Source organism: Cebus imitator, unplaced genomic scaffold, assembly GCF_001604975.1.
Source record: "Cebus imitator isolate Cc_AM_T3 unplaced genomic scaffold, Cebus_imitator-1.0 Scaffold31, whole genome shotgun sequence".
In the NCBI taxonomy this organism is placed as follows: Eukaryota; Metazoa; Chordata; class Mammalia; order Primates; family Cebidae; genus Cebus; species Cebus imitator.
The window spans coordinates 7657003-7680888 of NW_016107346.1; the positions used below are offsets into that span (position 1 = coordinate 7657003).

Here is a 23886-nt window from a genome sequence, read left to right on the forward strand (position 1 = left end):
TTTTTGAGATGGCATTTCACTCTTGTTGCCCAGGCTGGAGTGCAATGGCACAATCTTAGCTTACTGCAACCTCTGCCTCCCAGGTTCAAGTGATTCTCCTGCCTCAGTCTCCCAAGTAGCTGGGATTATAGGCATGTGCCACCACACCCTGCTAACTTTTGAATTTTTAGGAGAGATGGGATTTCACCATGTTAGTCAATCTGGTCTCAAACTCCTGACGTCAGGCAATCCACCTGCCTTAGCCTCCCAAAGTGCTGAGATTATAGGCATGAGCCACTGAGTCTGGCTTGGGTTTTTTTTTTTTTTTTTTCTTTTTTGAGACAGGGTCTTGCTCTGTCACCCATGCTGGAATATGGTGACACCATCATAGCTCAACTGTAGTCTCAAACTGCTGGGTTCAAACAATCCTCCTGCCTCATCCCCTCAAGTAGCTGGAACTAAATGTGTATGTCACCACACTCAGCTAGTTTTTTATTTTGTATGCCTTATAGAGATGGGGGTCTCACCTTTTTGCTCAAGCTGATATTGAACTGGGATCAAGCATTCCTTCTGCCTTGGCCTCCCAAAGTGTTAGAATTACGGGTGTTAGCCACAGTGCCCAGTCAATCAGCTCTATTAAAAATTAAAAGTCTTATCTGTCTTGTATTGCCCTGACGAGACAACCCATAGTTTAGGGAGTTATCTAGATTGGGAATCCACAAACTAAGGCCCACTCCCTGTTTTTGTACCATCTAAAAATGCCTTTTACAAGGCTGGGCGTGGTGGCTCAAGCTTGTAATCCTAGCACTTTGGGAGGCCAAGGCAGGTGGATCACTTGAGGTCAGGAGTTCAAGAACAGCCTGGGCAACATGCAAAACCTTGTCTCTACCAAAAATTCAAAAATTAATGAGGCATGGTGACACTTGTCTGTAATCTCATCTACTTCAGGCTGAGGCAGGAGAGCTGCCTGAACCTGGGAGGTGGAGGTTGCAGTGAGCCGAGCTTGTACCACGGCACTCCAGCCTGAGCAACAGGGCAAGACCCGTCTCAAAATAAATACATAAAATTGGCTTTTACCAATGAACATTTGCCACCAATTTGATAAGATAGACTAACCTTGAATCCCAATTAAGCAAAATCTTATTTTCCTCACCCCCCCAAATTCTATTGTTTTCATTAATAGACCTGTGTTTTAAAAATATTATACTCAATCATTATTATATTTTGAATTTCATTCATAAGAAATCTGTGGAAATTTGTTTTCTATCATTATATTAGTACTGTACCTACATAATATCAATTTTACCTCTTGACCCACAAAACCTAAAACATTTATTATCTAGCTCCTTCCAGAAAAAGTTTGCCCCAGGTCTAGACTCCAGAGAGATGTTGAAAATAACATTGACAAGTACTGTATGAAGATGAAATAGCCCAAAGCTACAATTACCTCTCAAAAATAACGCAGCCTGGAAATGACTGAAATTTCAATCAAATTAACCAGGTCATGAAACGTTCTTGATATATTCTGCTGATTTAGTTTAGCGAAGTTAAGGGAGGAGGAAAAAATCTTGTCTGCGCTGTAATAGAAAGATGACTGGAAAATAAAAGGAAAAGGAACTGAATGGGAAAATTTTGATGTTTTTTTAATTGATGATAATGGTAAAAATAATTACATAAAAATAATGACATTAAACACCTACATATTCGTGCACTGAATAAACACTTCATACACATTTAATATTTGTAAGAACTTTGAAAGATGGAAGTCAGAGCTATCTGCTGATACGAAAGCCACTTTGTCCGCAGTACAATTTCCAAAAAAAAGAGAAGAGGTTAAGTACCTTAAATGCCACACTGGGAAAGGACCTATATTGTTTATTCTTTATTTAGCTGTTACATTACTTATTTATTTAGTTTTTCAAAGATGGGGTCTCCCTATGTTGCCTGGGTGGTCTCAAACTCCTGGGCAAAAGCGATCCTCCAGCCTTGGTCTCCCAGAATGCTAGGATTACAGGCCTGAACCACCGTGCCTGGCCTCTAGTTATCCTTTTGACTGGGAGGCCCTGAAGGATTTTCAGAAAGGGTGTGAGATTATCAGTTCCATGTTCTGGGATGATAACAAGGATAGATTCAGGAGATTAGTCTTAGGGCCAACAGGCCAAAGAGAAACTTTTTTGATGGTTAACAGTCCAAGAAAGAGGCAGCGAGGGTCTGTGTTGGATGAGAAGAGAATTCCAGAAATACTTCCCAGCTTGACCATAGATGACAGAGTGGACATGTAGGCTTCGGGGCAAGGACTCACAGGCCTGTTCGAAGTTTCTGGTAGCAAAATGAGAGAAGTCAGATAAGAAACCAGGTTAGGGCCGGCTCAGTGGCTCACGTCCATAATCCCAGCACTTTGGGAGGCCGAGGTGGGCGAATCACAAGGGACAGAGATCAGACCATGCCAACATAGCGAAACCCCGTCTCTACTAAAAATACAAAAATTAGCTGGGCATGGTGGCGGGCACCTGTAGTCCCAGGTACTGGGTAGGCTGAGGCAGGAGAATTGCTTGAACCCAGGAGGCAGAAGTTGCAGTGAGCCGAGATCACGCCACTGCACTCCAGCCTGATGACTGCGAGACTCCATTTCAAAAAAAACAAAAAACAAAAAACCCAGTGTATGTTATGGGAGAGAATCATGCATCAAAATTAGAGATTATTTGCAATTTCTGGAGAATATTCAGGGCAGGTTGATTAAGCGACAATTGGAAGTGTGTCTACAAGTTCAGAAAGATGTCTGTCTTGTCTAGAGAGAGAGGCTTAGGAACCACGAGGAGAGAGATGGCTGACCTTCAGAGATGTTAGAGAAGGAGAGGGCAGGGGAGAAAGGAGATAGGAGGAAATATTAACATTTTTAGACTGGAACCTGAGAAACTCACTTCACTGAGAGGGAAGGAAGAAGTATGGATAGTTAGACAAAGTGGTATTATCACAAGAATAGAGTTTCAAGTGAGAAGTCAATGGACTGTTTCAGAGCCATCAAAGAAGAGAAGGGCTGCAAACCTGCAATTGTTTTTGGCAATTAGAAGGTCACAGATGACATGTGATAAAAACAGGTAGGGGAAGTGCCTGAGGGGTGATAGGGGGAGATTGGGGAGAGAAAGGGAAGGCAGGACGGCTCTGGAAGGTTTTTCAGGTTAGAGAAAAATGGTAAATGCCTAGAGAGGGAGAGGGAGGTACTGTACTGAAGATTCCACAGTTCATGAAATGACGATGGGAAGGGGTAGACTTAAAAGCTCAGGGTTCTGGACCTTGGAACTTCCTTTCTAATCAGAAGACTCCACATTCCTTGCTAAGCAGAACACATCTACGATCTTTATTTATTTATTTAAAAAAAAAATAAAAAGGTTGGCTGGAATATGCTCTACACTCTCACTGGTGTAGAAAGACGGCTACTGGCAATGCGTGAGTTTTTTTGTGGGTGCCAGTCACAGCATCTTTGTTTTTTATTTTCTCCATCTTTGATGAAGATGAAAACATTCGACATTCTAGTGTGTATTGAATTTTGCAACCCAACACTTTTTTTCCCCCTTGCTGTCACCCAGTAGGAATTGTGAACCTCAAATATCTGAGACAGGTCTCAGTCAATTTAGAAAGTTCATTTTGCCAAGGTTAAAGATGCGCCCGTGACACAGCCTCAGGAGGTCCTAACGACATGTGCCCAAGGTGGTCAGGGTACAGCTTGTTTTTATACATTTTAGGGAGACATGAGACATCAATCAATATATGTGAAATGTGCATTTTTTTCCATCCAGAAAGGCGGGAAAGGTGGAGAGGGGGCTTCTAGGTCATAGATAAAGAACAAAAGGTTGCATTCTTTTGAGTTTCTGATTAGCCTTCCATGGAATCAAAGGAAGCAGTCAGATAGGCATTTGTCTCACATGAAGAGGGACGACTCTGAGTTCTGTCGATCCTTCTTCCTTGTGGAATTTCCGGAGTCTCAGTCTGTTGCCCAGGCTGGAGTGCAGTGGTGCGATTTCGGCTCACTGCAACCTCTGCTTCCCGGGTTCAAGTGATTCTTCTGCCTCAGCCTCCCGAGTAGCTGGGACTACAGGCTCATGCCACCACACCTGGCTAATTTTTGTGTTTTTAGTAGAGACAAAATTTCACCATATTGGCCAGGCTGGCCTCGAACTCCTGACCTCGTGATCTACCCACCTTGGCTTCCCAAAGTGGTGGGATTACAGGCGTGAGCCACTGTGCCCCACCAGCCAACCTTTATATTTAAAAAATACTGTTGGCCGGGCATGGTGGCTCACACCTGTAATCCAAGCACTTTGGAGGCCAAGGTGGGCAGATCACCTGAGGTCGGGAGTTCAAGACCAGCCTGAGCAATATGGTGAAACCCCGTCTTTAAAAAAAAAAAAAAAAAAAGTAAAAAAAAAAATAATAAATACTGTTATGCCGGGCGCAGTGGCTAATGTCTGTAGTCCTAGCACTTTGGGAGGCTGAGGTGAATGGGTCACCTGAGGTCAGGAGTTCAAAACCAGCCTGGCAGGCCGGGCGCGGTGGCTCACGCTTGTAATCCCAGCACTTTGGGAGGCCGAGGTGGGTGGATCACGAGGTCAAGAGATCGAGACCATCCTGGTCAACATGGTGAAACTCCGTCTCTACTAAAAATACAAAAAATTACCGGGCAAGGGAGCCGCATGCCTGTAATCCCAGCTACTCAGGAGGCTGAGGCAGGAGAATTGCCTGAACCCAGGAGGCGGAGGTTGCGGTGAGCCGAGATCACGCCATTGCACTCCAGCCTTGGCAACAAGAGCGAAACTCCGTCTCAAAAAAAAAAAAAAAACAAAAACCAGCCTGGCAGTCATGGTGAAACTCCATCTTTAGAAAAAAAAAAAAATACTGTTATTGGGCCGGACACAGGGGCTCACGCCTGTAATCTCAACATTTTGGGAGGACTGCTTGAGTCCAGGAGTCCAGGAGTTTGAGACCAGCCTGGGCAACATAGAGATGAGAACCCCCATCTCTACAAAAAATAAAAATTAGCCATCCATGGTACTGTGCTACTGTTATCCCAGCTACTTAGGAGGCCAAGATGGGGGATCCCGTGAGCCTGGAAGGTTGACGCTGCAGCCTTGATTGTGCCATTGCGTTCCCACCTGGATCACAGAGTGAGGCCCTGTCTCGAAAATAATTAAATCTAAGGAAATAATAATGTGTCTTCCCATTTATTTCTCTAATAACTGCGTTTTTGTCAAGACACAGACCACACTTTGCCTATTTCATAAAATTCCTGTAGTTGCTGCCCCCCCAACCCCATTGATATGTGTGATGTCAGTTTCCAAAACTGTTGTGTAAAACACACAAATAATTCTGATTATAAAATCAATTTCTCTCCACGAGGTCAGACACTGTCCACAATTCTGTTTCGCAAGAGTTGCCCGGGAACTGGTAAATTATAATTCGGTTAGTAAAGCAACTATGCCAATGGTTTCAAGATGGAAGGTATTAAAAAAGTACTAATTACTAGAACGTTTTAAAAAATGAATTCAGATTTCAGCAGTGGCTCCATACCTGTGGTCCCCGGACCAGCAGCATCAGCTTCACCTGGGAACTTGCCAGAAACGCAGATTCTGGACCCTCACGCCAGACCTACAGCCTCAGCAACTCTGGGGGTGGGGCCCAGCCATCTGCATCTTAATGAAGTCCTCAAGTGAGGCTGCCCAGCGCTGAAGACCGAGGCCAGGGATTTACACTTGGCCTTTCCGCTCAGCGGTCCAAGAACCTCACCCGGGGGCATCGCCTGGGGTCATTTTAGAAGTGCAGACTTTTGAGCTGCGCCTCAGAGCCACTGAATGTGAATCCGCCCCTAGCCTAACACGACTCCCAAGGAATTCAAGTCTGAAAAGCCTTAGTCTGTGGTACCATCTCTGCATGACGTAAAGAGGACTACTTCTCCAGTTAAGTTAAAAAACCTAACAACTGAAGAAGAGCTGAAATTGTTTTAAAACATCCAACCCACTGAGCCCAGTGCACCACAAACTGCCTGGTTATCATGCTCGAGCAAGGACAGGGCTCGGTGGCAGGCAGGGTAAAAAGGCGGGGCCCGGACCGGGACACTCAGGGACGAGCGCTCTGCTTGCCAGGTGGGTCCCCAGGAGCAGGTGTGACTGAAGGGAAGGGTCGCGGAGGGGGGCGATCTTTCTGCGCAGGGGAGGGAAATGAAAGGAACGGGAACCGGACGGCTGGGTGTGACGCCCAGGACGTTCCGGGGGGCGCTGCCGCGTGCCAGGGGCAGCCCCTCCCCCGGGGGAGGCCCGAGGGCAGGGGTCGGGGGCGGGGAGGGAGGTGGGCCCCAGGCCCGCGCGGGGGCGGGCGGCTCCGCGGCTCCCCGCCCCCGACCCGCCCCTCCGCGGCGCCATTTTGCAGGCGGCTGTGGCGGGGACCGGAGACGGCGGCGGCAGCTGGCACTGCGGCGCCGAGGCGCGGCGGTAGGACAGGAACCACGCGAGCTGCAGCCAGGTGAGAGCCGGGCCGCCGCGTCCCCTGCCCGGCCCTCGGGACGCACATGCCGGCCAAGACGCGAGGTGCCCGCCGCGCCCACGAGGCCGGCCTGGCACGGCCCCCGCGCGCTGTCACCCACCGGCCCCGCGGCGCGGCCTGCGCGCCCCCACTCCGACCCGTCTCCTGGGACTCTGCGTTTGCCGGCCACCCTGGCCCGGGGGCCCGAGATGCCCTCAGCTCCTGCCGCCCCGCCGGCCGGGCCGGGCCCTCGGGGTACCCACCCCTGCCCGCCGCGGCAGCCACAGCGCTCGGGCCCTTAGGCCGCGCAGCGGGGAGGCGAATGGGGCTACCACAGCACCCCACTGGCCGCCGCCGCCTCCTCCCGGGCTCTGCGCCCGCGCGTCCTGGGGTCGCTTCCCTCGCCCCTCCCCAGGTGCTGCGCGCGGGCATCGTCTCGTCCCCTGTAATTCAGGGGCATCAGGAGGGGCGGCAAGAAGGTGCCTTTTACATTCTTGCTTTCTTCCCTTCTACAAAGGCTGCGCCAAGTAATTTTAGAAGCAGCTGCTCCGACCCCCGGGCCTTTCTGGCCTGTTCCCCGGGGGTCGCGGGTCCCCCTGGTCGCCACCTTTCGGGGGAAAAAGAATGACATTTCGAGTGTGACTACTTTAAGGGGCAGGCAGGATTTTCTCCTTCATTTGGTCCTAGATGTCCCGTTTGGGTGGGTAGCTGATAATCTCGGCCTTCAGGCTGGGGATTTAAACGTGACTGATGGGAAATGATCGATTGTCAGAGCAAAGGGTAAATGAGGGCAACTGCAGGTGGAAGAAAGTCACCTATAAGGGCTTTCCGGGTCTGCGGCGTTTGTAGTAGGTGCTACTTTTATTCTTGCAGTGCTGGGAGACGGGCGGGGGAAGATGCAGTCCCTGCTGACAATTGGGTCATCTGCGCGCAGAGAAGGCCCGGGATGTGCGGGGACATGGGACCGGGAGTCCGGAGACAGTCTGGTTTGAGCTGTCACTAATTGGCCATGTGACCTCCCTCTGTCGGTTTCCTCCTCTCAGAAGCAAAAGGCTGGAATCGGGGTGGCTGGAGCATTTTTATTTTTTGTTTTGTATTTGAATGCTGTCGGGTTCCGGCCTCACCATTTCTGGTTGTCTGCACCTGCCTTTTCACCTTTGCAAGTGACGTTGCCTGCCTGCCCTGAAAGTGTTTGAACCTGGTGAAATTTATAAAGGGTCCTTTCAGCTCAAAAATTCAGAATTCTTTGCTGGGTTATGGTTGGCTCGATCAGGGTCACTTATGAATGTATTGCTACTGTTCTCTTTTCATTCATCCCAAATTTAATAGCTTTTGGGCACCCATGGGTGTGCCCAGTGTAAGCCCTCATGGCACACCTGCTAGTTAAAGGGAGGCGGCAGGTGTGTCCAGCCTGTTCCACGTGACATCCTTAGCATGAGGTATCTGCTTTCTAGGCTATTTCCTTTGCCAAAAGAACAGCTAACTTCTTTCTTTTAATACCAAGGCATTTGTCTTTGGTGTCTTTGCTTAGAGTGGAGGGTGATTTTTTAAGAAAATAGGTATTTCAGGAACTTTTTATTTTGACAGTTTTTATCTCTATTCTCTGTGGCATGGTCAATTAAGTCAATTAAGTGTAAACATCTGTTGATGTGTTTAAAAAATGCTTATTGGCTGGGCGAGGTGCCTCATGCCTGTAATCCCAGCACTTTGGGAGGCTGAGGCAGGCGGGTCACCTGAGGTTGGGAGTTTGGAGTTCGAGACCAGACTGATCAACATGGAGAAACCCCCATCTCTTCTAAAAATACAAAATTAGCAGGGCGTGGTGGTGCATGCCTGTAATCCCAGCTACTTGGTAGGCTGAGGCAGGAGAATAGCTTGAACCTGGGAGGCAGAGGTTGCAGTGAGCCAAGATCGTGCCGTTGTACTCCAGAATGGGCAACAAGAGTGAAACTCGGTCTCGAAAAAAAAAAAAAAGCTTATTAAAGTACCTGGGCCAGGTGTTGTGGTTCACACCTGTAATCCCAGCACTTTGGGAGGCTGAGGTGGGAGTATTGTTTCAGGCCAGGAGTTTGAGACCAGGCTAGACAACATAGCAAGACTCCTGTTTCTATAAAAAAACATAGCTAAGTGTGGTGGCCAGCTTAAAAAAAAAAAGTACCTGGCTAGAAAAATGTAGATGGTTTTGGTAGGTTTCATACCATACTACGTATCTCATTTATGTAGCAAACTCCAGTGGATGTAGCATTGCAGAAATGAGTCATGTGTCCCAGGGGCAGGCAAGCACATGTAGCCACCCATCGAGTACTCTGTCCATCTACCTCTGCCCATTCGTCCATCCACTTGGTGGCCAGGTGCTGCTGGACAAATACTTGTTGAATAAACTCTGCCTTCTGCCCTCACACAGTGTAAGGTCTAGTTTGTGGGGTGTTTGAAATCCTGAGTTGGCTATTGCTATCCTGTTCAGTGTCTCTAAAGACAAACCAGGGATCTCTTTGGAGACCTGTTTCCTAGTACCACTGGTAGCTTGAGGGATTTTCCCATTTTGGTTAAGGTAATTAAAAGCGGGAGGCCGGGGCTGGGCGTGGTAGCTCATGCCTGTAATCCCAGCATTTTGGGAGGCTGAGGTGGCCAGATCACTTGAGCTCAGAAGTTTGAGACCAGCCTGGCCACCATGGTGAAACCCTGTCTCTAGTAAAAATACAAAAATTAGGTGGTGCGTGCTTGTAATTTCAGCCATGCAGGAGGCTGAGGCAGGAGAATTGCTTGAACCTGGGAGGTGGAGGTTGCAGTGAGCTGAGATTGAGCCACTGCATTCCAGCCTGGGCAGCAGAGTGAGACTGTCTACTCAAAAAAGCAGTAATAATTTGAAATTATGCAGTGCTTTGTACATGTAAATTGAAGCTTTTTAAAAACGTATTTTTATTTAATCCTCTTAGGCTTTTTTTTTTTTATTATTATTAATTGATTTTAAGTGGATAGATGATGAAACCTCTTAGCCTTTTTTAACTTAAACATCTTACAGTCCTTCCCTGACCTGTTTCCTGGCCTTGCCCATAAAACTCCCGCACACCAGTCTGTTGGTTCCCAGTGCCCAGTAACCTCATTAATTCATTTTTATGCCCTGCTATTCCTCCAGTTGTTCTCTGGGCTTGCTTTTATTCTTTCGGTAGGGAACCATCCTTCTCCAGGTTAAGCTGTGCGCTGCAGCCTCTGGGTTGAAACGAGCCCTTTGTGTCCTCTGTACCGTTCTTCTCATTTTTTCTCTGGCTTTGCTATTTCGAACCTCTTATTTCGTCACAGGTTCTAGGTTCTTGGCTCTCCTGTAATTGAGGTCTGCTTTCAGCTTGCACCTTTCATGGGCCTTTCATACATTTATTACATCATTTGAATGCCTAATATTCTTGGTGCTTGGGATGCCGCAGGGAGACTGTCAGCCCACATGGAGCCCACAGTATGGGGAGGTGGACAATGAGACCTGGTGCTATGAAGAATCTGGCAAGGCTCAGGGGATTAAGTGGGGATGGGAGTTTATATTTTTGGAAGGGTAGACAGGGAGGAAGGTATATTAGTCTGCTAACACTGCCATAACAAAAATAGCATAGTGTAGGTGGCTTAAACAACGGAAATTTATTTTTTACAATTCTGGAGTCTGGGAAGTCCAAGGTCAAGTTTCTGGCCTTGTTAGTTTCTGGTGAGGGCTTTCTTCCTGGCTTGTTCTGTGGCTGTCTTCTTGATGAGTTCTCACATGGTCTTTTTTCAGTGCCATTTATCTCCTTCTGTTCAGGCACTGTTGGTCACACCTGTAATCCCAGCACTTCTAGAGGAAGGATCATTTGAGACCAGTATGGGCAACATTGTGAGACTCTGTCTCTATAAAAAAAAAAAAAATTCGCTGGACATGGTGGCCCGTGCCTATAGTCCTAGCTACTCAGGAGGCTGAGGTGGGAGGATTGCTTGAGCCCAGGAGGTTGAGGCTGCAGTGAGCCATGATTGCACCACTGCACACCAGCCTAGGTGGCAAAGCTAGATTTTGTTTTTGAGAAAAAAGTCCTGGTTGGTCGACGTGGCTCACACCTGTAATTCCAGCACTTTGGGAGGCCGAAGTGGGCGGATCACAAGGTCAGGTTAGCAGATCGAGATCATCCTGACAAATATGGTGAAACCCTGTCTCTACTAAAATACAAAAAATTAGCTGGGCATGGTGGCACATGCCTGTAGTCCCAGCTACTCAGGAGGCTGAGGCAGGAGAATCACTTGAACCTGGGAGGTGGAGGTTGCAGTGAGCCGAAATTGCACCACTGCACTCCTCCCTGGCAACAGACTGAGACTCCATCTTAACAACAAAAAAAAGTCCTATTGGATCAAGGCCCCATCCTTAAGAACTCATTTAAACTCAGTTATCTCCTAAAGGCTGTATCTCTAAATACAGCTACTTTGTGGGGGTAGGGCTTCAACCTATGGGGGTGCGGGATACAATTGAGTTCATAGCAGAAGGCTTGAGTCATCTCTGACTAAGCTATCAAGGGAGTGAGGCATGTGGAGATCTGGGGGAAAGATCATTCTGAGGGGAGGAAACAGCAGATGCAAAGGCCCTAAGGCAGGAGGAGAGGAGAATTTGGTTTTGAGGTCAGAGTAACCATGCTGGTTGGATGTAAGGCCACGTGGGCTATTGTAAGGCCTGTAGATTTTTCCTTGAGAGTGGTGGGAGCCATTGGAGGGTTTTGGGGTAAAGAAGGGAGGTGGACTGATCTAGCTTTTAGCAAGCACACTCTGGACATTGCTGTGTGAGATAGATTGAAGGCAGGACAGCAAGGGGACCAGCCAGATGGCCAATGCAGGGCTAAGGGGAGACCTGTGGGATTTCAAGGTGAGATTGAGATTTGCTGATGAACCAGAAAGAGAACTGGGGAGGACTCTGAGGTTCTGGTCTTAGCACCTGAAAGAAAGTGGCCATTAACTGAGATGCCCAAGGAGCTGGTTTAGTCCATGTTAAGTTGTAGTGCCAACCCAACATAACCCAAATGCAGCAGAAAAGCAAGGGTGGAGATTTTTGGAGGAGGTCATCCTCAATGGAGATACAAATCTTGGGAGCTTCTCATTGTTCTTTGTCTTAATTCTGGACTTTGACCTCAGCCAAGTATGTGAGATCTAGGCATCTCTAAGGCTCTCTATGGAAATTACACCATTAAAGGAGAGTGGCTTTCTCTGGTCAGTGATCAGGAAATCTTCACTCATGAGTTGGTTTTTTTTTTTTGAGATGGAGTCTCACTCTGTCACCCAGGCTGTAGTGCAGTGGTGTGATCTCAGCTTGCTGCAACCTCTCCCTCCTGGGTTCAAGCGATTCTCCTGTCTCAGCTTCCCGAGTAGCTGGGACTACAGGTGCACACCACCATGGCTGATTAATTTTTGTATTTTTAGTAGAGACGGGGTTTCACCCTATTGGCCAGGCTGGTCTGGAACTCTTTGTGGTCCACCCATCTTGGCCTCCCAAAGTGCTGGGATTACAGGCGTGAGCCACTATGCCTGGCCCACTCATGAGTTTTGCCCAAAGCAGCCTTCCAAAGGCATTGTCTCATTGAGCATCTGGTGGAGGTCACCTATCTATGTGTGTAACTCTTACAGAGTTGAATCTCTCCATCTTCTAAGTTGAACGGGGAGTGCAGTTTGATAACGTGCACTTCTGTGTTGGACCTTCTCCAAGCAATAGAAGGGACCCTAGAAAGACAAGACAGCCCCATGTGATAGGGCCAGTGAAACAGTGATGGTGCCCATAGATATCAATTATGTGTTGGTCACTTGAGGTTACTATTGCTAGTTCTAGCAGCTGGCAGGCAAGGTGGCTTCTGGTCCTTCACTTCATTGATGAAGGCTTGGGTAACTTCTGTAAGTTAATTCCTGGGTCTTGAATTCTGTTCCATTAAACCACGGTAGGGCACTATTCCCAGCTCTTGTCTGAAACTCAGGGTTTCTAGGTCCCTGTTAGTATAAAAGAGGGGCAGAGAAGCCAGTGTCAGTTGAGTGCCAAGGAGGTCTGCCCAGCACTCATGTGTTCTCTCACGTCTCGGCAGCCCTGTGGTCTGGGTACTAACGTTTTCCATCTTACAGCTGAGGATGCTGAGGTGTGGCAGGAGGGCAGCTCCTTCTCTAGGGTCTTAGCACTGCCAAGTAGAGTTAAGATTTGACCCTAGGTTGGTCAGTTGCCAAGCTTGAAGTTAGGCTCTAGTCATGCTTTGTCTGTGTTCCAGGGTGACTTTCCGGGACTTGGGATAGAAAGCAGGGTTGGGCTAGATGGAAGGGTCAGTGTAAGCAAAGGGTGGAGCGGGAGAGGCATGTGACTGGGAGAGGAGGGTGACTGAGTCAGGACAGTTGGAAGGATGCTGAGGATGTGATGGGAGTCAGGTGGAGAGGTCCTTCGACACTGTATTTATGGGGCCTAAATCTTTGTCTGGAAAGCCACAGGGAGATTCCCAGAGGGGAGTGACTTGTTTAGATGTGTATTCTAGAAAATTCTGGGGTGGAGTAAAGGGTGCACTGGGAGGAGGCTGAATAGGAGCAGGACCGTCTGCTCTCGCTCTTGCCTTGTTTGCCTGCTGTTCTTTCCTGGCTACAGTGTTTGCCTTTATGCACCCCAGCTTGAATTCCTTCTGTCAATTCCTGTTTGTTCCTGTAGGAATCTTCTACCCACCACCTCAACGCTCACACAGTTTTTTTTCCCTACTGGCTTTCCTTTGTTTGAGTGACTATATACATAACCCCAGCTCCATTTAATTAAGTTTGAATAAGTTTTTTCATTCTGGACCATCATTTCATCTCAGAGATCTTGGCTTTGTGACTCTGAGGGTCTTCTCCACCCTACTTCAGACCAAAAGCACTGCTGTGTCCTTGGTCTTCACAGAGGAAACACAATTTCTTTTTTCTTTTTGAGATGGAGTTTCACTCTTGTTGCCCAGGCTGGAGTGCAATGGCCTGATCTTGGCTCACTGCAATCTCCACCTCCCAGGTTCAAGTGATTCTCCTGCCTCAGCCTCCCAGGTAGCTGGGATTACAGGCGCCCGCAACCATGCCCAGCTATTTTTTCGTATTTTTAGTAGAGACAGGGGCTGGTCTCCAACTCCTGACGTCAGGTGATCCACCCGCCTCAGCCTCCCGAGTGTTGGGATTACAGGAGTGAGCCACCGTGCCTGGCCAACAAAATTTCTTTTTTTTTTTTTGAGACCAAGTCTCGATCTGTCACCAGGCTGGACACAGTGGCACCATCTCAGCTCACTGCAACCTCCACCTCCTGGGTTCGAGCAATTCTCCTGCCTCAGTCTCCCGAGTAGCTGGGACCACAGGCACGTGCCACCATGCCCAGCTAATTTTAGTATTTTTAGTAGAGACGGGGTTTCACCACATTGGCCAGGATGGTCTTGATCTCTTGACCTCCTGATCCACCTGCCTTGGCCTCCCAAAGTGCTGGGATTACAGGCGTGAACCACTGTGCCCAGCCCCCAAGTTCATATATTTCTTATCAAGAGCTTTTTTGATATTTATATTTATAGACATTGGTTCACAAATTATTCCACAGATGTATGATATGGAGGAATGTATGCATATTTAAAAGTGCTGGGAATATAACAAGCATGATACTTCTTTTAAGTCTCTTCTGTTTTATCTAAATTTAATGTGAATTTTTCATTCTGTTTCAGAAACATCAGTGCTTATTTTAATATAAAACATTTTCTTCCATATTCTTTGAGTAAAGCTGATGCTACTAGACATGTTGTTTTTGATCTTTACCTGCTTGAGAAACACGTACAGGTTGAGTATCCCTTATCTAGAAAGTGTTTTGGATTTTGGGTTTTTTTTTGTTTTTGTTTTTGTTTTTGTTTTTGTTTTTTTGGCATATTTGCAATAAACTTACCAGTTGAGCATTCCTAATTTGTTAAGCTGAAATTCAGAATGCTTCAGCGAGCATTTTCTTTTGAGTGTCTTGTTGGCACTCAGAAAATGACTGAATTTTAGAGCATTTCAAATTTTGGATTTTTGAATTAGTAATACTCAAGATTTGCATTGTTTTGTACCACTTCACAAATATTTTTTCCTATGCCTTGAAGTTAAATCTGTCAATCTTTTTTTCTTTCCCATGGCTTCTTTATCCCAAGACTTTATAAATATTCACCCATATTTTCTCTTAGTTCTTGAAAAAAATATATTGGCTATAATGTAATTAGTCTGATATTTGTTTTGGAGTGTGGTATCAAATAAGAATTATTTGTCCTCTCTAGTTTATATTTTTTGGGTGCTATCTGTTAATTCATCCTTATTAACTAAAAAAACCCCACCTTAATCATATGCTGAATCCTTGGATCTGCTGTTTTATTCAGTTTATCTGTCTGCTGTTTTGCCAAGACCTTACTATTTTAGTCATTATAATCACTTTATAGTAGGGTTTATTATCTGGTAGTGCCTATGCTCAGTGTTTACTCCAGTGTTTTTCAATTTAGCGTTTCAAAATACTTTTTCTTCCTCCTGATACGGAGTCTTGCTCTGTTGCCCAGGGTGGAGTGCTGTGGTGCGATCTTGGCCCAGTGCAACCTCTGCCTTCTGGGTTCAAGCGATTCTCCTACCTCAGACCCCCGAGTAGCCTGGATTACAGACACGTGCCTAATTTTTGTTTTCTTTCTAGAGATGGGGTTTCACCAAGTTGGCCAGGGTGTCAAAATACTTTTAATGGGAAATTTCATTAAATACGTAAGTTAATTTGGGAAGACTTGTCATCTTTATAATATTGACTTGTTCTACCCATGAACAGAACAAGTCAGTGTCTCTAGATTTTTTCTAACATATGGTCTATAGATTACTTATTCTTTATTTTAAAATATTTGCTGAACTGGACATGGTAGCTCATGCCTATAATCCAAGTACTTTGGGAAGCTGACGTGGAAGGATTGGTTGAGGTCAGGAGGCTAAGACCAGTTTGGGCAACATAGTGAGACCTCATCTCTGCAAAAATTCTTAAAAATTAGCCTCAGTGGCTCATGCCTGTAATCCCAGCACTTTGGGAGGCCGAGGCGGGCGGATCACGAGGTCAGTTTGAGACCAGCCTGGCCAATATGGTGAAACCCAATGTCTAATAAAAATGCAAAAAATTAGCCAGGTGTGGTGGTGCATGCCTGTAATCCCAGCTACTCTGGAGGCTGAGGCAGGAGGATCGCTTGAACCCAGAAGGTGGAGGTTGTGGTGAGCGGCAATCACACTGCACTCTAGCCTGGGCGACAGAGCAGGACTCTGTCTCAAAAAAAAAAAAAAAAAAAATTAGCCTGGCGTGGTGGTGTGCATACCTGTGGTCCCACCTACCTGGGAGGCTGATGTGGGAAGAGAACTCAAACCCCGGAGTTCAAGGCTGCAGTGATTTGTGATGGTGCCACTGCACTCCAGCCTGGGCAGAGGAGGAAGACCCTGCTCAAAAACAAATAAATAAAATATTTGGTATTTAGAATGTGATTATCTCCCCTCATACCTCCTTCTTACCCTCGGTTACCTGACTGGTACAGAGCAGATACAAAGCAAATATACTGCTTGCAGTCTATATCGTGTGTGTGTGTGTGTGTGTGTGTGTGTGTGTGTGTGTGTGTGTATTTGCTCTTGTTGCCCAGGCTGGAATGCAGTGATGCGATCTCAGCTCACTGCAACCTCCATCTCCTGGGTTCAAGTGATTCTCTTGCCTCAGCCTCCTAAGTAGCTGGAATTACAGGCATGTGCCACCATGCTTGGCTAATTTTGTGTTTTTAGTAGATACAGGGTTTCACTGTGTTGTTCAGGCTGGTCTTGAACTCTTGACCTCTGGTGATCCACCTGCCTCGGTCTCCCAAAGTGCTGGGATTACACGTGGGAGCCAGGACGCCAGGCCTTGTTTTTAATAAGATAGAGATGGAGGCTCACACCTGTAATCCCAGCACTTTGGGAGGCCAAGGCGGGCAGGTCACTGAGGCCAGGAGTTCGAGACCAGCCTGGCCAACATTGTGAAACTGTGTCTCTACTAAAAAACAATACAAAAATTAGCCAGGTGTGGTGGTACACACCTATAGTCCCAGCTACTCAGGAGGCTGAGGCACGAGAATCAGTTGAACCCAGGAAGTGGAGGTTTCAGTGCAGTGAGTAGAGATGGAGCCACTGTACTTCAGCCTGGGTGAGACTCTGCCTCAAAAAAAAAAAAAAAGAGGTAGAATCTTGCTGTGTTGCCCTGGCTGGTCTTCAACTCGATCCTCTGCCTTGGCCTCACAAAGTGCTGGGATTATGGGCATGAGCCACTGCATGCGACTAGTCTGTATGTTTTGTAACTGACCACTTGTGTTAGTCAGGGTAGGTAATGATAGTCAAAATCTGTGGCCTGACAAAGTAAACATTTATTTCTTGCCCACACTTTTCTAGATGGTTCTCTTCCAGGTGGTAACTTGGGGATCTAGTTCCTTCTGTTTTGTCACAACTGACAAGAAGGTGTGACCTGTAAGTTTGCCATGTAATTTTGTACATGGAAGTTTTTTTCATGGGCCAAACTTGCAATTATTAGTATTTTCTTCCATGGTCTGTTGGCTTTATTTTAGGTGCAGGGGGGCTAGGAAATGGAGTCCTTTGGTGTGTATGTGAGGAAAATGTAATAGCACCATATTTCTGCTATATTAAACCAATCTCTGTTCTTTTTTTTTTTGTTTGTTTGCTCTTTGAGACGGAGCGTTGCTCTGTCGCCCAGGCTGGACTGCCGTGGGTTGATTTTGGCTCGCTGCAACCTTTGCCTCCCGGGTTGAAGTGATTCTCCTGCCTCAGCCTCCTGAGTAGCTGGGCCTACAGGCATGTACCACTATGCCCAGCTAATTTTGTACTTTAGTAGAGACAGGGTTTCTCCATGTTGGTCAGGCTGGTCTCGAACTCCTGACCTCAGGTGATCCGCCTGCCTCAGCCTCCCAAAGAGCTGGGATTACAGGCATGAGCCGCCGCGCCTGGCCCCATAGTTCTTGTTTTCAATTTTTACTGGAATGCAGTGTTGTAAATAGTCTTTAGAGGTATTCAGTATGTGTCCTAATTACAGTCTCATACATAGTATTTTTTTTTTTTAGGGAACAAAGCTCAGCATCTTGACATTGACCCCTGGAATCCTTACAAATATTCTTGGTAGTCTCTCCCTGATAGTGATGATTCTCTAAATTTTTGTTTCCCTGCTGATTTGAAGTTGACCTCAGATTTCTTGCTGCAAGGAATTTCACGAGTGATCTTTCTTCAGGTTTGTCCCCAGGGCTTCTGTTTTAGCCCAGGCTGTTGGACTGTACAGCTGCTCGCATCTTCTGCGTCAGAGATCCTGACCTGTACTCTTTGAAAATGTTCTCTGCCTCAGAGAAGTTTGATGGGTTTTTGTTCCTCTTCCTTTATTTTATTTATTTATTTATTTATTTTTTGAGATGGAGGTTTTTGCTTTTGTTGCCCAGGCTGGAGTGCAGTGGCACGATCTCGGCTCACTGCTACAGCCTCCCAAAGTGCTAGGATTACAGGCATGAGCCACCGCACCCGGCCCTCCTTTATTCTTTCATTCACGCAAAGATAAACTGAATAAGTTAGCAATATAGATTCTGTTTCTTCTTCTTTCTTTCCTCCAGTTGACCCTTAGCTTCTGTTTGAGTTCTTTTTGCACTTGCTTCCGTACCACTAGTTTGAGTCTGGGGCCTGCAAGTCCAGGCTGCCCACCTGCAGCCCTGCAGTCCCCATTTCCAGTGATGGTGCATCCTTCCCTCCGGAGCTCCTTGCATGATCTGCAGTAGACCTCACCAGAAGGAGCCTGAATTTAGTGGGAGTAGGAAGCTCCTCTGAGCCCTGAGAGGGGGATAGAGGAGGGAAACTTATTACTTGACTTGCCAAAATAGACACCAGTGTCAAATATACTTTTTCTGGTGTTTAGTTTCAGTCTACAATGATGCTTCAAAGTGACTTCAGCTTTTTTTCAATTTCTCTTTTTGACTCTGAGATCTCACACTTACTGTTTTATTTCTTTTCTTTTGAGATGGAGTTTCACTCTTGTTACCCAGGCTGGAGTGCAATGGTGACATCTCGGCTCACTGCAACCTCCGCCTCCAGGTAGAAGCAATTCTCCTGTCTAAGCCTCCTGAGTAGCTCAGATTATAGGCATCTGCCATCATGCCTGGCTAATTTTTTTGTATTTAGTAGAGACGGGTTTCACCACGTTAGTCAGACTGGTCGTCTGTCAACTGCTAAAATATATTTTCCAGACTTTTTGTTTTGACTGACCCACTTCTCTATTTATATTCATATCTCTCTCTCTCTCTCTCTGTGTGTGTGTGTGTGTGTGTGTGTGTGTGTGTGTGTGTGTGTGTGTATCTCAGACAAAAGTTTCAAGGCCAGGCACAGTGGCTTATGTATGTAATCCCAGAAGTTTGTGAGGCCAAGGTGGGTTGATCACTTGAGGCCAGGAGTTTGAGACCAGTTTGGCCAACATGGTGCAACCCCATCGTTACTAAAAATCCAAAAATTAGTTGGACGTGGTAGTGGGCACCCATAATCCCAACTACTCAGGAGGCTGAGGCAAGAGAATAGCTTGAATGCGGGAGGCAGAGGTTGCAGTGAGCCAAGATCGCACCACTGCACTCCAGCCTGGGCAACAGAGGGGCAGTCGTCTCAAAAAGAAAAAAAAAATAAAGCTTAATGGCTGGGCGTGGTGGCTCACGCCTGTAATCCTAGCACTTTGGGAGGCTGAGGTAGGTGAATTGCCTGGGTTCAGGAGTTCGAGACCAACCTAGGCAACATGGTGAAACCCCATCTCTACTAAAAATACCAAAAATTAGCCGGGCATGGATGGTGGTCTGCGCCTGTAATCCCAGCTACTCCAGATGCTGAGATATGAACCTGGGAGATGGAGGTTGTAGTGAGGTGAGATTGTGCCACTGCACTCCAGTCTGGGCAACAGAGCAAGACTCTATCTCACCCAAAAAAAAAGAAAAGTTTCATACCACACCATATAACCTTTGTTTTTTCTTTTTGTGGCTAAAGGAATCTTGCTGTGTTGCCCAGGCTAGTCTTGAATTCCTGGGCTCAAACCATCCTCCTGCCCCTGCTGCATCTGCTGGGATTACAGACGTGAGCCACTGGATCCAGCCAGATAACCTTTTATGCTGTATACTCTGAAATGTCCTTTTTTTTTTTTTTTTTTTGAGACAGAATCTCAATCTATCACCAGGCAGGAGTGCAGTGGTGCAATCTTGGCTCATTGCAACCTCCACCTCCTGAGTAGCTGGGATTACAGGTACCCACCACCATGCCTGGGCCATTTTTTTGTGTTTTTAGTAGAGTCAGAGTTTTGCCATGTTGGCCAGGCTGGTCTTGAACACACTGCAATCTTTGCCTTTTGGGTTCAAGCAATTCTTCTGCCTCAGCCTTCTGAGTAGCTGGGATTACAGGTGCTCACCACCATGTCCAACTAATTTTCTGTATTTTTAGTAGATGGGGTTTCACCATGCTGGCCAGGCTGGTCTCGAACGCCTGACCTCGTGATTTGCCCTCCTCGGCCTCCCAAAATGCAGGGATTACAGGCATGAGCTGCCACACCCAGCCAAGAGTTCTTAATATGTTCTGCACGAGTCCTTTACCTGGTATGTAATTTGCAAATATTTTTGCCCATTCTGTAAGATTCTTTTTCATTTTCTTGGCGTGTCTTTTGCAGTAAAAAAGTTTAAAATTTTGATAAAGTCTTCATGTATCTGTTTTTCTTTTGTTGCTTGTGCTTTTGGTGTCATATCTTAGAAACCATTGCCTAACTCAAGGTCATAAAGATTTACCCCCTCGTTTTTCTTCTAAGGATTTTGTAGTTTTAGCTCTTAAAGTTGGGTCTGTGATCCATTTTAAGTTAATTTTTGTATGTTTGAGGTAGGGGTCTACCTTCATTCGTTTACATATGAACTTTCAGCTGTCTCAGCACCATTTGTTTAAAGGATGACTCCACCACCCATTCCATTGTCCTGATATCCTATTTAGAAAATCACATGTTAAGGTTTATTTCTGAATTCTCAATTGTATTCTGTTAATCTATATGGCTACCTGTATCTTAGTATCTTTGTATGTACTTATACCACGCTGTCTTAATTACTATAGCTTCGTATTACTTTTGAAATGGGGTAGTGGGAGTCCTCCAATTTTGCTGTTTTTCAAGATTGTTTTGGCTATTCTGGGTCCTGTGTATTTCCGTAAGAATTTCAGGATCGGCTTGTCAATTTTTGCCAAAAAGGCAGATGGGATTTTGAGAGTGATTGCATTGAATCTGAAGATCAGTTTGGGTAGTATTGCCAAGAATTACATATTTTTAACTGAAAAATTTCTTGAGACATTATTTATCTGCATGAGGAGCAGTGCATTATGATAATTTCTTCTAGTCTAGTCTAATTAATGCCATTTTTTTTAAATTAAGAAATTGCTGACCCCAGGCACTGATTTGAGTACTCATTCTCATGGACCATTCATTATCTATTGCTTGAAAAATATGCTTCATGTCAGTGGTCCTCAACCTTGACAGCAAATTGCAATCATCTGGGAAACTTTAAAAAACTACTGATGCCTGGACACATCCATGAGACTGGCTGCAGTTGATGAATTCAGCCTGAGCATTTCCAGGTGATTCCAGGCTACAGTCAGCGCTGAGCACCATTGCTATAAATAAACTTAAAATTCAGATATTTATAATGCTTTTAAAGCCTTTTCATAGTTGTCTGGGATAGAAATGTACATATTGCTAACTTACAGATCCTTCGGTGTCACTTTGATGACAAATGTATTAGAGAGGTCTGTTTGTGCAATTTCTCTTAATGTGATATGATCTGTGATGCAGTTCTCCTGAGAAATTAAATGATTATGTTATTGTCTTGCCTATGGGTGTATTGGGTTGTCCCTGGTCTATATAGAGAGCAATGATAGAGCAGAATGTTTGGAGGTCATCTGTCCTTTCTCAGGAATTTTTGTGTCTGCCCTTTTGCAATAGGAAATTGATTGATAAGAATATGTAGGAAATTCACAGCTATTTTAGGAATTGTTATATAGAGAGCACTAAATCTATTGGTTAGAATTACTGTTGAAGTATATGAAGCTATTGGTCAGAATTACTGGAAAAATATCTGGACTAGTGTCTTAGATTAAGGAATATTAGGATTGTGGTGGAATGCTTATACATTAGGTTATTTTACTCATTGAATATTCTTTTATCTGGTTATTTTGAAAGTAAAATGTGGTGGGATGTGGTGGCTCACGCCTGTAATCCCAGCACTTTGGGAGGCCTGAGGTTGGGAGTTTGAAACCAGCTTGGGCAACATGGTGAAACCCCATATCTCTACTAAAGACAAAAATTAGTTGTGTGTGGTGGCACGTGTTTATAATCTCACCCACCTACTCAGGAAGCTGAGGCGGGAGAATCCCTTGAACCTGGCAGGTGGAGGTTGCAGTGAGCCGAGATCACACCATTGCACTCCAGCCTGGACAACAGAGCTAGACTCTGTCCCCCAAAAAATGCATATATACATAACTGTTTTTTTCAAAATAGAAATTATATGAAGGTTGTTTAAGCCGGTTTTTTACTTAGCAATGCATCTTAGACGTGACTAATTAAATAGTCCTTTAAAACGTTATTCGCAGCTAATTTGTACTGAATATATCATATTTTATTTGACAAATCCTTCTGTTATTTAGCTTATGAGTCATTTTCTGCCGTGGTGGACATAATACAGTAGGTGAACAGCATTGCACATAAATTTGTATGCATTTTCCCGATTATTTAAACTGTTGGGATATCATTTGCATTTCTTTTTTTTTTTTTTTTTTTTGAGTCAGTCTTACACTGTTGCCTGGGCTGGAGTGCAATAGCATGATCTCGGCTCACTACAACCTCTGCCTCCTGGATTCACTTGATTCTCCTGCCTCAGCCTCCTGAGGAGCTGGGATTACAGGCATAGACCACCACACCCAGATAACTTTTTGTATTTTTAGTAGAGACAGGCTTTCACTATGTTGGCCAAACTGGTCTGGAACTCCTGACTTCATGATCTGCCCACATTGGCCCACCTTGGCCTCACAAAGTGCATCGTTTGCATTTTTAAGGCTTTAACACAAATGTAACATACATCCTAGAGACCTCTGCATTCAGGTTAACACACTGGGAGGTACTGCCATATTAAAACATTCTTTCTACTAAAAATATAAAAAATTAGCTGGGTGTGGTAGCGGGTGTCTGTAATCTTAGTTACTAGGGTGGCTGTGGCTGGAGAATCTCTTGAACCTGGGAGGTGGAGGTTGCAGTGAGCTGAGAATCACTCTATTGCACTCCAGCCTGGGCAACAAGAGCCGAACTCCATCTCAAAAAAAAATTTTTTTTCTTTTTTTGCCAATTTGAGTGGAGAATGAAATCATCATGTTTATTTTGCTTTTCTTTGATACCTAGTGAGTTTGAGCACTTTTTAACAATTCTTTTGGCTATGTATATTTTGTTTGGCTTATTCATGTTTTTTGCCAGTTTTTCTAGTCTCGTATCTGTCTCTTTTTCTTGGTGATTTATAGCAGTTATTTTTATATCAGGACATGAGCACTTTAATAAATGTTATACATATTTTCCCCATTTGCCTTGTAATTTTATTTTATGCTATATTGGAGAACGAAGTGTTACTTGAAGATTGTTTTTCTTAGTTTAATTTTCTAATTAGAAATCTAATTTTTCAAATTTTAAAGTTTCAAAGGAAACATTTTTCTTAGGGATGAATAAAAATTTGTCAGAGCATGATTTTGTGTAAAGTATTTTATAGATTTCTTATTTGCTTGTCTACTAAAATATGCTTGAACAGCCAACTGCCACCTTTAAATTAAAAAGAAAAGTAAAATTTGGAATTGAAGATTTTCTAATATTATTGTCTCTATTTTAATATATTTTTCATATATTTAAAAATTTTTTTTTGTAGAGACAGGGTCTTTTTTTTTTTTGAGCCAGATTCTAGCTCTGTCCCCAGGCTGGAGTACAGTGGCATCTTGGCTCACTGCAACCTCTGCCTCCCGGGTTCAAGCAATTCTCCTGCCTCAACCTCCTGAGTATCTGGGATTACAGGCACGCACCACCACACCCAGCTAATTTTGTATTTTTAGTAGAGACAGGGTTTCATCATGTTGGCCAGGATGGTCTTGATCTCCTGACCTCGTAATCCGTCCATCTCAGCCTCACAAAGTGCTGGGATTACAGGTGTGAGCCACTGTGCCCAGCCGAGAGACAGGGTCTTTCTGTGTTGTCCAGGCTGGTCTTGAACCCTTGGCCTCAAATGATCCTCCTACCTGGGCTTCCCAAAGTGTTGGGATTATATATGAGGCACCATGCTGTCTCCGTTGTCC

At 45.4% G+C, this 23886-nt stretch overlaps 1 protein-coding gene across 4 annotated transcripts in view; it reads left to right on the forward strand.

Annotated features, from left to right (window-relative positions):
- Positions 1–6009: 6009 nt before the first annotated feature.
- SLC23A2 (solute carrier family 23 member 2) overlaps positions 6010–23886 on the forward strand; it is a 139303-nt gene continuing 121426 nt past the window's right edge. For 2 of the 4 annotated variants that reach the window (XM_017524007.2, XM_017524009.2), the window contains exon 1: positions 6388–6492. The gene's annotated coding sequence lies outside the window, so the exon portion shown is untranslated. Of the gene's footprint in view, positions 6117–6376; positions 6493–23886 lie in introns of those variants that run through there. The other 2 variants (XM_037736914.1, XM_017524005.1) reach the window with 2 other exon arrangements.